Here is a 13733-nt window from a genome sequence, read left to right on the forward strand (position 1 = left end):
GTTTAACATTTTGAAATAAATGAATGGGAAATATTCGAAGTACTATCCTGATGAAAAAAATAACTTCATATATCAGTGCTTTACTTAGGTCAACAACTTGCATTGCGTTTGTCAAACTACTTTCTAACTCACTAACAATCTTTCTCGTTCTCTTCGCTTGATGGAGTCAACTGTGCACAATTCGGCACATTGGCATTTAAAAGTCATCACATAAAAAAAATCAGGTTTATCAGGTCCATATTTGAAAATAAAAGCATTATGTTCTCTTCCCTCCTGCAAAGCCATTTATTTCTTCAAAGTCAATCAAAAGCCCAAGGCACACATGCCTGTAAAATTAAACGTTAACGGAAAGGGGAAATAAGACACAAGAAAACAGAGACTAAATTTAGGCATGCAACCGGAATAAAAAGGGGTAACATCGCAAAAGTCCTCCCCAACGGAATAAGCAATTGTTACAAGAGAATTAAAAAACACCACCAGGAGAACGGATCGCTGGGATTGAACAAGGTGCCTTAGTAGGAATGCTCTCAAGGTAAATGGGTCCGAATCCAGAAGCGCAAGAAGACTTCATTATGACATGATCTTGGAGATGTACCTAACACAAAAAATAATCTGATTTCAAATTCAAAAACACACCTGGCTATGTACAACATTTCCAGGTGAATCCATTTGGCGTTCACATGTACACTAAAAGGGGCCTCCATATCATACAACAGCATCTACTACAGAAAAAAACAATAGCATTTTATTTGGATGCCACTGGTGGAGTGACATGCAAAATACCTGACCAAAAAAAAAGGGGTTTCTTTTATGCTTTGACGCTTCCTGGTGGTGGACAGAGTATTCCTCCTCTACCGATCTGTGAAACGCTCACAAATGAGCACTCAATTCCACCTATTACATTCTGGATGATGCAGTTTGTAAGGCAACTATATCAGAGGACACAGATCAAAGTCAATCAGGTGGAGACTGACTACAGTTGGGCAATGATGAAAAGTGTCCTTCTGGCCTTCACCAAAATGAGCATCCAACAATACCTGGACTCGTCTTTTGAAATCTGCCAGAAAAAGAAAACCTGGAAGGAGGTACAGTTGTGGACCATCCTGCACCTATGCTTAGCTCACGTAATAAAAGCTTTTTCCCTGGAAGTGGGAAAGCACACCAAAGACAGGGGGTTTTTGGAAGGGCTCCCTTCACCCACCATTTTGAAAAAAATGTTGAAGAAGAACAGAGCAAAATAGATAACAGCAATGTGGAGGATCATACGAAAACAAGTAACAAATATTACTGTCCAAAAATCATTGACGTCCTGATGGGCAGTTACTTGGGCATATTCCTCCACCGGAGTGGGCTTCTTTTGATAAAAACAAAACGGGTAGCCACAAACAAAAACAAACCTGCGCCAACATGCCAAACAAGAGTTACAAACTGCCATGTGGAGAGATGGCTTGGGATCGCAAATAACAGCATCTTAAAAAGACAGAGGAGAATCCGGCCTGCCCAGTTTGTGAGGACTATGTTCAACTCACTTCAGTTTAGGTATAGAGAGCACGTAATGGCCCATCAACTGTCTGGGGAGCCATTAATCACTGACAGAGAGTAGTACTACACAACCTTCTGTCAAAATTTGACATGATGACCCCACCTCCTATGGCCCTGCCCCCTGACACTAACTATCACTCAGGAATGTGGACCTTTTTGGGAAACTTTACGTCAAACCTTTAAGAGTTGTAGTTTGTAGAGTTGTAAAGAAAAATATCTTAACATTGTATCCTCGTAACACAGCCATCTTCGACCTGGTCTCTACAGAAATGATCAGTCCATGAACCCTAGGAATCTTTTTTCTAAAACTTGTCCATGAGATAGTGTTTTTACTAAAGTGTATCTACATGATCTGTACTTACAGAGTGTTTAACACGCTGCATCATTTTTGTCACCTTCTTAAAATATTGTAACAACTAAATGCAGCAGTTCTTATAAAATCACTAACCTCTTGTTGACTCCCAGAAGTGGGACTAAACCCTCATGATGAAATCAACTCTATCCTTTTAGACCACGCCCCACACAAAACTGAACCATGAGAGCGAAAGGGGACCAAGTTTTTAGGCGTACCCATGTTTGATATGTACGTGAAACATCTGATGGATGAGATTGAGGACAATGTGTCGGACTCTCAACCACTCCATGATACGGATCCATCTCAAGCCATCTGCGCTCAGAAACCACCACCATCCCCAGCTACGGAACTGTGCCATGCTGTTGATGGACGTGAGGTATCCTGTGCAGTTTAAACCCACACCTTCTTATTTCTCTCTCTGCTGATTTATTTTTTTTTAAATGACACCTTTCAAATACAAGATCTAATTCAAAGACTCATTTGACGTGTATTCTGCTGTGTCTACCCTTTAGCCTTTTAACCTAACTGTGCTCAGATATATCGTCTTTCAGAAAACCCGCTTATTTTATGGTCAACACTCACCTCGTTTTGTATACCTCCCCACTTTGCTCATTACTCAAGATATTTTAAAGTTCCTCGACAATCACGCACACACCATCAAATACCATAATCTAGGATCTTGGAAGGTAGACAGTATGACACTGGCCTGGTAGTATTGCGCTTCGTAGTCTGTACCGTTCTTGACAGGAAGGGGTGAGATCCACTACTAAATACCCATGGGGCTCTTTGGTGGCATCTTCAAAACTCTCTAGATAGGTTGAAAAGATGTAAAAATCCAAACAATATTCAAATGTATTTAATCAAAAAAACATTATTATTTTCCAAAAGACTTATGACAAAATAAACCTAGAATCATAATCAATTTCCTCCATCGACACCAGAAATGTACCTTTTATCGTATATGACTCAAAGAGACTGATTGATTCTTCTTCTTTTTATCACGAACAATGTTGTGTTGAGGTACGACAATCTTTCCCTCAGGCGTGTTCTGCAGGTAACGTACCACCAGGCTTTTTATACTGTCAAAATTGATATATTGACAACTTTCTAGGGTCTGTGTGATACCTTTTTAAACCAAAGACCACTTTCTTTTCTGTCTTTGTTTGAAATGCATACGTTTTTGGTCCAGCACTTCAGATCAGGTCACCCAAATAATTACCAAGAGGTAAGGGGAAACCCCTTCGGTCATTTATTTGCCGCTTCAAGTCAAACAAAATACAAGCTTTACGATCGATCGAACGCACTTTCTTCTGGAAACTCTACAGTTCAATAGCCCGGGATAAAAGGTCTCAAGCTGTCGAAACATTGTGATATCGTCCATGTCCCGATTCCAGGCGTGCAGAGGAAAAATCGATCCCAGAAATCCGTCTTCTTCAATCTCTTCCAAGTCCGTTCTTTCATCTGCAGAGAAAGAACCTTCTGCACCAATATCAAACAAAAGTTTTTTTTATATATATCCTGATTTATATTGAGAACTCCACTTCCCACCTTAGAGACAGCATTATCAATAAAGCGGATCATTATTGCTCTAGCACATGGTACCAGACAGCATCCACAGCTTGCTAAAATGCCTACACATATACCAACTGGAACTTGCAATTGAATAATCAAATAAGTCCATTTAACAAATAATTTATTAAGCCACCTAGTTATGATATTCTCACTAACCCCAGTATAAGATGTTGCTTCTACTGCAAGTGCTCTAAGTCCCCTGAATTTTCATAACCTGTTCTTCAATATCCTCCATAGACATCGGCATCACCCTGGTTGGAGAGAGAAGAGACACAAGACCACAGACCCCCTTCCAGTTGTCTGGCAGGTTTTGAGATAGTCTGTGTCCTCCACAATACCACCATATATCTGCTCTTTTCACATTCATTTTGTTATCTGGGTCTATTGAGATTGTTTTAATCCAATATTTGGGTTCTAATTTTCCCATGTAAGGCCCACGTCAAATTCCTTTTATGCATGTAACTTCTTGTGTTAGTGTACCCTTCAATATTGGAGGGATTGTTGGCTTGCCGATGGCATAGGGGGAAAGGTTTATTCCAGAATGTACAGTTTATAGAGATAGTAGGTAACTTGGAGGTATCGGTTGTGTTCATTAAGTGGGGAATGCAATGCATGCTTTTTCCATATTTGTAGCTACCTTTTTAATATGGGGATATATGCAAATTTTAATTAATCCCGCTGGATTTTTTCCTGATGCATAAATGGCGAGAGTCAAGTAGAAACATCTTAAATTGTTTGAAACCTGTTTGTATCTTAAAGGTTTATCACAATTTTCGTTGATTGTAATGAGTATCGGATTACATTTTTTTAAATGTCTTCCTCTGGTAAAATGCTGTTTCCTCTATTTATTGATAGTCCAGCCCGGCTGCTTGGGTAATTTTTGAAACCGGGTCCTATACCCCATCCAGTCAAATACCATCCTCTGCAGTTAACTGTTTGGATTTGCCCATCATGTATACACATATATAACCCATTTTCTCTCCATGTCATTCCGTTATACCCGTAACTGTCCCAACAGTCAATGGCATCGCATAAATCAAATCTGTAAATTATTGTCTCACCCGCCGTATGGTTGATCAGCTGCGACGACTGTTTTTTTCTCCTGAACTCTCTTGATCCTGTATATCTGTGTTTTGTTAGCGTTTACCTCATTTCTGGATGTAGTTTCATCAATGTAGTTTGGGTATGTCTGGAACCAGATGGTTCCCCCGACCCCTATCAATAGTGCTGTGAACACTATCATGCGCCATCCAATTCTGCTAGCATAAGGAATTTGGTTTGTTTTTTGTGTATTACCTTCTGTTGGAGCATTCTGGTCATCCTTCAACTCCCCCTGTTTTATCCACCGGATCTTCTCCAGAGTCCTCCTTATCAAACCCTGTTAGGTTTCAGGTGCTGTTTTATTTCACGCAAGGTTCTCACTGTTGGTGGTGCGACTTTTCTGCACTGCCTTTTGTGCCACCACCTGCTTGGTCCCTTTCCCGGTATCTCCACCTTAACACTATAATCAGAGGTTAAGATTACCAGAAAGGGACCCATCCACCTTGGTTCATTCCACAGACTGCTGTGGATCCTTCTCCCTACCCATTCGCCCACCTCTATGACCGGAGGCGGTGTGGAAGGTGGTTTTGAAAGCAAACACTCCTGTACTCCTTCAGAGAGACACTGTACAGCTGACTTTAGGCGTTTCATATACTCACCCATCTCCTTGGAAAAATCTTCCAGATGTGTGCCAACATCCAGGCCGCAAGATTAAGGCATTAGTCGTCCAGTCAACACCTCATGAGGTGAGAGGCCATGACAGGCCGACTCACCAGATTGCATGGCCAACCATACAATTGGAATAGCATCCACCCAAATCAAACCTGTATCTTCCATGATCTTTGCCAGGCCAGTCTTCAGGCTTCTGTTGGCTCGTTCAACAATACCCTGTGAAGAGGGACTATAAACACCAAAATGATGCTGCAAACCAAAGTATTCTTCAACTTTTTTCAATTTATCAGCAGTGAAATGGGTGCCGTTATCTGACCTGACCATTCTGGGCATGCCGAACCGTGGTATCAATTCCTTCACCATCCAGTTAATGACCACATCTGCAATTTCCCGTTTACATGGGACAACCTCGATCCATCTGCTGAAAACATCCACTGCGACAAGCATATATCTCATTCCCTTTGTCTTGTTTTCAAGACCCATATCAGTGAAATCAACCACTATCTCTTACCAAGGGTATTTTGGAACTGGGAAACCTCCTTGTCCCATTCTCATTGCTGACCGTGCATTGAACTTCATGCTAATCGTACATGTCTGTACAAAATACTTACAGATATCTTCCAAAAACAGATGCCACCACCATGTTTTCATTTCATTATATAGACGTTTGCCGGAACCGTGACCTCTAAAATGAGTTTCCTGACACATGTTAGACAACAAGGATGCAGGAGCAACTATTCTCCCATCTAAACTACGCCCGATCCCTGATGTTTTGTCCTTAATTGCTCCACTCTCCAACCAAGATTGTTTTTCAGTAGGCGCTGCATTAGTCTGAATTTCAATAATATCGTCTATTCCTCGTCTTGAGCTAATTTTTGAGTTGCTTCTAACAATCATTTCTGGCCACCCAACCTCCGGTGGAGGCACATAACCTGCGACTGTTTTAGCCGTCTTATCTGCAAAGTTATTTCCGTAAGCAATTTTGTTATTACTTTTAGAGTGTCCAGGCACTTTAATAACTGCAACTTGGTTTGGTAATTTTAATGCCTCTGATAGGCATCTTACTTCAATAGCATGTTTTACTTCTGCCACTGTAGTCGTTTTAAACCCCGTTCTGCGCCAGCTGATTACATCAGTACAACAGGCTCTCAACACATAAGCAGAGTCAGTAAAAATGTTTATGCGTAGGTTTTAACAAAGTTCACAGGCTCTAATTACCCCCATCAGATCTGCCAATTGTGCACTACCCTTTGGTAGACACTCAGCTTCCATTACTTTAAATTCTTCATTCTGAATTTCAATCACAACTGAATAGGCAGCAATAATCTTTCCTCTGAAGGATCTAAAGGATTATGCCCATCAGTAAACATGTTGACTATATTTCCAGTAAGGGTGGTCGTAGTCACTCTTCCTAAGTCTGTGTTATCTTCCATGGTAGTCACTTCCTCACATTCATGAGGTGTCCCTTCTCCTGTGTCCATTTTGTCAGCCATGTTTGTGATACCATAGTAGAAGTATATAGTGTCATTACAACAAATCAATTAATTTACTTTTTCTATTACATGAGAGAGTAATTTTTTTCCTTGACAGGAAGCTAAATATTGAGTGTCGAGTATTTATATTAACGTCAAAGTCAACAGTAATGTGTGATACTCCATGCAGTGCCATGGCTAAAGCACAAATGATCCTTCCACATTGTCCAAGTTCAACGCCATCCAGTCGACCACTATAGTAACATAAGACTTTCCTCCCCCAAGTTTGTTTTCTGCCATAAAACTGAATTCACAAAACCTTGTGATTCTGACAAATCTAGAAAAAATTCAGATGAATAATTTAATTTTGCCAGCTCCACAGCTTCCAAGAGTCCCTTTTTAACAGCAATGAAGGCCTTTTCTCCTTCTGTGGTCCATTCAAGTGTTGCCTTGTAGTCTTTGGACCCTGCAGTCTTAATCATATCCCTGAGAGGGTATGTTATCTCTGCAAAGTATGCAATATAGTTCCTGCTGTAATTAACCAATCCAAGAAAACTCATCATACCTCGCACTGTCGTAGGCTTCGGGTGTGATGCAATGCTGTCTTTCTGAGTCAGAGTTATTTCGAATCCTTTGTGCGTTACCACTTTACCTAGGAAAACAACTCTTTTCCTGCACTACATACTTTATCTCTGACTTCCAGTTAATGGATACAGGTGTTACTTCTCTCATGAGTCCGACATCGGCTCCCTAGCGGGAAGTCCGTGCCTTCCCTTCCATGCTGCCTATCCAATACAACTTGCTCCAGCTTCTGTGCAGCGTTGCAGTTCTCAAGTGTGACTCGATACATCTCCAGCTCCTGCAATAAAACAACTTCACACATCCAATTACTGTCAGCCATGCATTATCAGTATTCTGACCTCTTTTTACCATTGGTCCAACATTTTTAGCCTCTCCTCCTGCAGCTATCAATAATGTAATGTGAGGTGAGGACTCATCAGTCAATGTATACATTTCTTCTGTTTTACCATTCAATTTTACCTCGATAGCTACTCCTTCCTTACCAACGTACATGTACCCAGTAGCCAGCCATGGGGTACCCTCTTTGTCGCATACATCCACCCATTTCTGCCATGCATGTTCATACAAGTCAATATCATTATCTGATTCTGGAAAACGGAGATAATTATAAGTGCAATGTAAAACATCTGGGTTTTTCGAATATTTTCTCAAACTTTTTATCCAAGGCATCCATTAATTTGCAGCTTCTACAATGGATGAGTCTTCCTGTTGAATTAGCCGACCCCACCACACAACAGCCGTTGGTTCCTGATCGGTACCTTCTCTGAGTAACATTTCTCTTTGTTGATGTCCCACATTTCCACACTTAAAACAGTGCCGTGTGTATTTGGGTCCGCACACAATGACCGCACGCAGAATACCGAGCAAGTCACGTCTAGAAGGTTAATGGGACATTGTCGATTTTTCAAAAATGTGTGTACAAAATCCACACCAGCCACAGTGCCTGAAAGGGGGTATGTTAATGGTCACTGTTCAATCTTACCGGTTAACCCAACTACACTGACTGTCTCAGAGGAGATAGATAGATAGATACTTTATTCATCTCCTTAGAGAAATTCACGGTTCAGCAGCTCCAGAATATGTTACAAAGAGATAGAACACAGAGGCATGCAAGTTATGTACAGTCTAAAATATACTGAAACATATGTATAAAAAGGGAAAAAAAACAAAATAGAATAAAATAAAAATATTAAAAAAAATATATAAAACGTTAAAAAGGATGGGATGAGTCTGCGTCATGTATGATGCAGGTTGAAGAGTCTGATGGCATGGGCGAGGAACAGTGGAGCATGACATTGACAGCAGCCTGTCACTGAAGCTGCTCCTCTGTCTGTCTATGGTGCTGTGAAGAGGATGGTGTGGATTGTCTATGATGGACAGGAGCCTGTTGAGGGTGCGTCGCTCAGCTATGGATGTCAGACTGTCCAGTTCTGTGCCTACAACAGAGCCTGCCTTCCTTATTAGTTTGTCCAGGCGTGAAGCATCCTTCTTCTTTAGACTGCCCCCCCAGCACACCACTGAGTACAGTAGGGCACTCGCTACCACAGACTGGTAGAAGGTCTGTAGCAGCTTCCTGCTGACGTTGAAGGATGCCAGCCTTCTAAGGAAGTACAAACGACTCTGTCCTTTCTTGCACAGAGCATCTGTGTTGGTGGTCCAGTCCAGCCTGTCATCCAGCTGTACTCCCAGGTATTTGTAGGTGTGCACCACCTCCACACAGGCAGGTATATTTCAGGTGCGCTCCAGTGTCGTCTTTCCTGGTCTGACGATACATGTGACTTTGACACTGGAACGGAAGTGTTCGCGCTACATGTGACGAAGCCGCTGATTGGCTGAAGCTGTTTTACTAATAACGCACAACTGGACAATGAAGTACAAACATTCGAGTTACGACAGTTAGAAATTCGCTTTTCAAATTACAAAAATGTTAGAATATTCCCCTTTCAATAACTTGTCTGTAGTTCGGATCATAAACACCTGAGTAATTATTTAGGTTTCATTTTGATTTTTTTTTTAAATCAATTAAATCAATTATTAAATGTACATATAAAAAAAATTGTGTTTTTTTTAACTACTGGCAATAAACATTTTCTAATTTTCATATTATTGAGATTTGTTCTCTAAACCTAATACTGTTGGAATATACCCTCCTATATTGCTTTTTGTTCTCAATTGTAAACGGGCTTGTAGAACAATGGGGAAACATGTTTAGGCTGATTATTCAAGTTGCATAATACGTTCAATTGTACAGTTAAGTCTGTTTATTAACACTGCAACACAAACAATTAATGACAGAAACAATGATAAAATTACAACAACATTTTATAATTACGGCCTTTCAGTATATTCATGAGCATGTGGCCTCTAGGTCACAACACTCACAAAAAGTAATAAACTGTCTGACCACCAATGGTTCATAAAACGATCAAAACACGACACTTCCGTCGCTACTACACGAAGAGTGTGTAACTGGTCATTTATTCGCCGCTTCAAGTCAAAGAAAATACAAGCTTTCAGTTCAATTCAATTTTATTTAAAGTGTCTTATCATTACAACATTATCTCAAGACACTTCACAGTTGAAGTAAGACTATAGTTGATTAAAGAAAAACAGATCCCAGCAATTCAACAAGGAGCAATAAGCAAAACACTGTGCAGTATGGCGAGGAAAAACTTCCTTTTAGAAGGCAGAACCCTTGCGCGGAACCAGACTCATTGTTGACGGCCTGCCGCTTTGACCGGCTGGGAGGAAGGATGCGGGGATAGACAGATGGATAAAGAGAAGAGTGAGGGAGGATATAGTGAGAAAAGAGAGGAGAGTATGGGGGAGTCCATGGAGGTGCTGGAGAGAACTCCGGATCTGATGACATGGTGAAGATCCTGCATCAGCAGCAGCTGTGGAGGTGGAGCCCTGGGGCTCCGGGAGAGAAAGAAAAAGTGTTTCAACTGCACAGGTGATGAATGTAATGCAGAAAAGAAGGATATACAGAGCTCGATGTCTAAAACTCCTCCAGCATTCTCAGCCTATAGCAGCTAAGATAAACAGAAAGATTCAGGCAGAGCCCGAGTCAGTCAAAAAGTAAGGTTTTAAGATTGTTTTTAAACATAGAGAAGGTGTCTGCCCTCCGGACTGAAGCCGGTAGATGGTTCTAGAGCAGAGGGGCTCAAAAAATGAAGGCCTGGGTTCCAAATCTACATTTAGAGATTTGTGGTATAAGTAATAGATCTGAGTTTAAGGATCGTAAGGTCCTAGAGGGTTGATAAATTGGGATTAGATCTTTAATGTATGTTGGTGCTAGACCATGTAAGGCTTTATAGGTTAGGAGAAGGATTTTAAATTGTATTCTAAATTCTACAGGAAGCCAATGTTCAGACACAATACTCACCTGAATCCTCCAACTCGGGAAAAATTGGAAAAAAGCCACCTTACCAGAATGGACAATGGAGACTGGATGTGTGCCTATAGGCAAATAACTGTGTAACCTATGGATATAAATATAAAGGTTATCCATTTTTATGTTCAAAGAATGACCTTAATGGACATGTGTGAGTGAATCTAAGCCATATAATTGAAAACATTTACATGGTAAACTGTTTTTGAATTCCAGGCCACACCCTCTGCAGGAGTCGATCTTTTCTGAAGGATGCAGAGTTTTTGCTCCAGGTATTAATGCCTCAGGAAATGTAAAAAAGAAAAGTCATAAGAAAAAAGAGTTGGATAGGATTTGTGAATACATGCATCAAGCCAGTGAAAATGTGCCCGTATTCTAAAGAAATCTGCAGAAACGTTGTCTCTGAAAGTGGTGCACACCAGGCTCAATGTTAGGTATGCACCATCTCCCACCAGTAGGATAACCTCAAGGAGGATTTCTGAGAGGATCTCCTTTGGCAACTGCAAAATAATGGTTAGATGCAATCCAGAGATTGAATGTTATTGAAAATATTTTTTAAAAATTACATGAAACAAATACATATGTTTTTGACATGAGTGACATGACTGCAAGCCACTTTTTCATTATCTTGCTTACCATGTGCATCTTCTTTTGGGACTTTGGGACCCTGTATATTGGTTTCAGTGTCCCTTGAAGCAGAACTCTGGCTTCATTGCTCAAGTCTTCGTCCATGGCTTTAAATTTTGATGGAGAGCAGAGATAGTGGAAATAGGGTTCTGTTAGATTGGAAATTAGTATACACTATACGTATGGGCCATACTTAAATTAATGCTAAAAGATAATCAAAATATAAAGTATAGGTTACTGGCTTCATCTAGGAGCTTGGACATTTGAATACACATTCACAGTCAACATTTCACTCCAGACTGACACACTGTTTTCGGGGCAAGCTTGGAACAGACGTAGCAACGGTTATTCAAACGTGTTTTTCTGCCCTTTTCACACCTTGGGTCGTGGATCAACAGAACGAAGCAGGGACACATCTGTGAGGGGGGTCTAGGAGACAGGAAATCCCACTGAAGAGCATTTGCATGATTGGAAAAGGAAGCAAAGTGGAAGGAGTTCTCCACAGGAGATCGTGATACAGGGAGTTTGAAGGAACCAATAGGGCGATAGGGGGAGGACCTCTCGGCCCGCAAATTTGCCTTAAATAGAGCGATATTTCTATCATTCTGGACTGCTTTCCCGGAGCTATTGACCAGTAGAGCTGCCGGCAAAGAGCGTGTCCAATCGATCGTAAAAGTTTGTATCTTTGTTTGACTTGAAGCAGTGAATAAACGACCCGCTACACTCTGAATTGATCACTTTTTCTCCATAAAACAAAGTATTAAGACCCGGAGGTGACGTCGGGTTGGACGACGGAAACGGACTCTAGTTTTAATCGTTTTAGTTCATTTATTGAAATCTTAGGAAAAAAAGGTTTTCAGTCTTACCCTTCAGTCTAAAATCTTTGCATCAGGGTTATACACCACCACTTTCTGATACGCGGTATGTCATCCTATTAATATAACATTTTTGTTATACCCAATACATGTTCAGTACTAATCATTTTAATATCAAATATCATATTTTATACATGAGATGCTGACCTCATTAAACCAGAATGGAGATCCGGTGGTTAGATGGAGTGCGTACTGTGAAGATAATAGGTCAAGTTTCTGATAATCCAAAAAATTAAATAGTGATACTAGTTTACCATCAACATGAAAATTCCACAGTAATTCCCAGACGTTTGTTGAGGAAAGCCCTGTGAAACAATACATTAAAAGTTGAGTGCTGTTGTTGGGGGTTATAAAATAAAATACTAGTGATAGAAGAAATGCACCTCTAGGTCTTGTCCAAACTTTGTTGTCCACTGGCCAGGAACAATGTGTTGAGGAAGATTACTGTAATTATTACAAGAAATAAAAGTTATAAAATAGTCAATAGAATGCAAAAAATATAAGAAACGACTTATTTAAGCCTTTCAAACGAGGAAAAGGACTTTCTGTCACGCGTGGAACTCGGCAGGAGACCCAGAAGCGGAAGTGGACAAATATTCCCGGAGCAAATGTTCAAGCAAAAGTCTTTTAATATTCCAGGCGGTCGGAAGGGCCCGAAACAAAAAAACAAATCATGAACTCGGGACGAAGGCAGGAGCGCTCCTCTGGACCGTAGCCCTCCCAGTCCACCAGGTACTGGAAGCCCCGACCTCTGCGGCGAACCTCCAGGATCTTGTGGACCTTGTACGCAGGGTGATTGTCAATGATGAGCGGAGGAGGTGGAGGCTCGGCTGGCGCACTGAGAGGACTGGTTGAGACGGGCTTCAGGAGAGAGACGTGGAAGGTGGGATGGACCTTGAGCGACGGAGGGAGCTTGAGGCGCATGGCCGTGGGATTTATGATCCTCTCGATCTCGAACGGACCTACGAACCTGGGGGCCAGCTTACGGGATTCCACTGGAAGGGGGAGGTCCCGGGTGGAGAGCCAGACCTTCTGGCCAGGTGAGTAAACGGGGGCTGGCACACGGTGCTTGTCAGCGAGGCGTTGATTTCTTGTAGCGGTGCGTGATAAGGCCGCCCTGGTCTGGTGCCAGACAGATCGACAACGTCGTAGGTGGGCTCGAACTGAGGGAACCGCTGCCTCCCTTTCCTGAGAGGGGAAGAGAGGTGGTTGATACCCATACGCTGCCATGAATGGTGACCTCCCAGTGGCAGATGAAGTTAGGGAGTTGTGAGAATATTCCACCCAGGGGATGTGCTGACACCAGGAGGCCGGGTGACGAGCCGACACGCAGCGTAGAGCTGATTCCAGGTCCTGGTTGGCCCGTTCCGTCTGGCCGTTGCTCTGCGGATGGTACCCCGACGAAAGGCTAGCCTTAGCCCCCAGGGATCTACAGAAGGCTCTCCATACCTGCGAGGAGAACTGGGGTCCCCGATCCGATACAATGTCTACCGGGATACCATGGAGTCGAAAAACATGTAGGACCAGCAGGTCCGTGGTCTCCAAGGCTGACGGTAACTTTATCAGGGGGATAAAGTGAACCATCTTGGAAAAGCGGTCCACTA

Source organism: Callionymus lyra, chromosome 19, assembly GCF_982586985.1.
Source record: "Callionymus lyra chromosome 19, fCalLyr1.hap1.1, whole genome shotgun sequence".
NCBI classification, from domain to species: domain Eukaryota; kingdom Metazoa; phylum Chordata; class Actinopteri; order Syngnathiformes; family Callionymidae; genus Callionymus; species Callionymus lyra.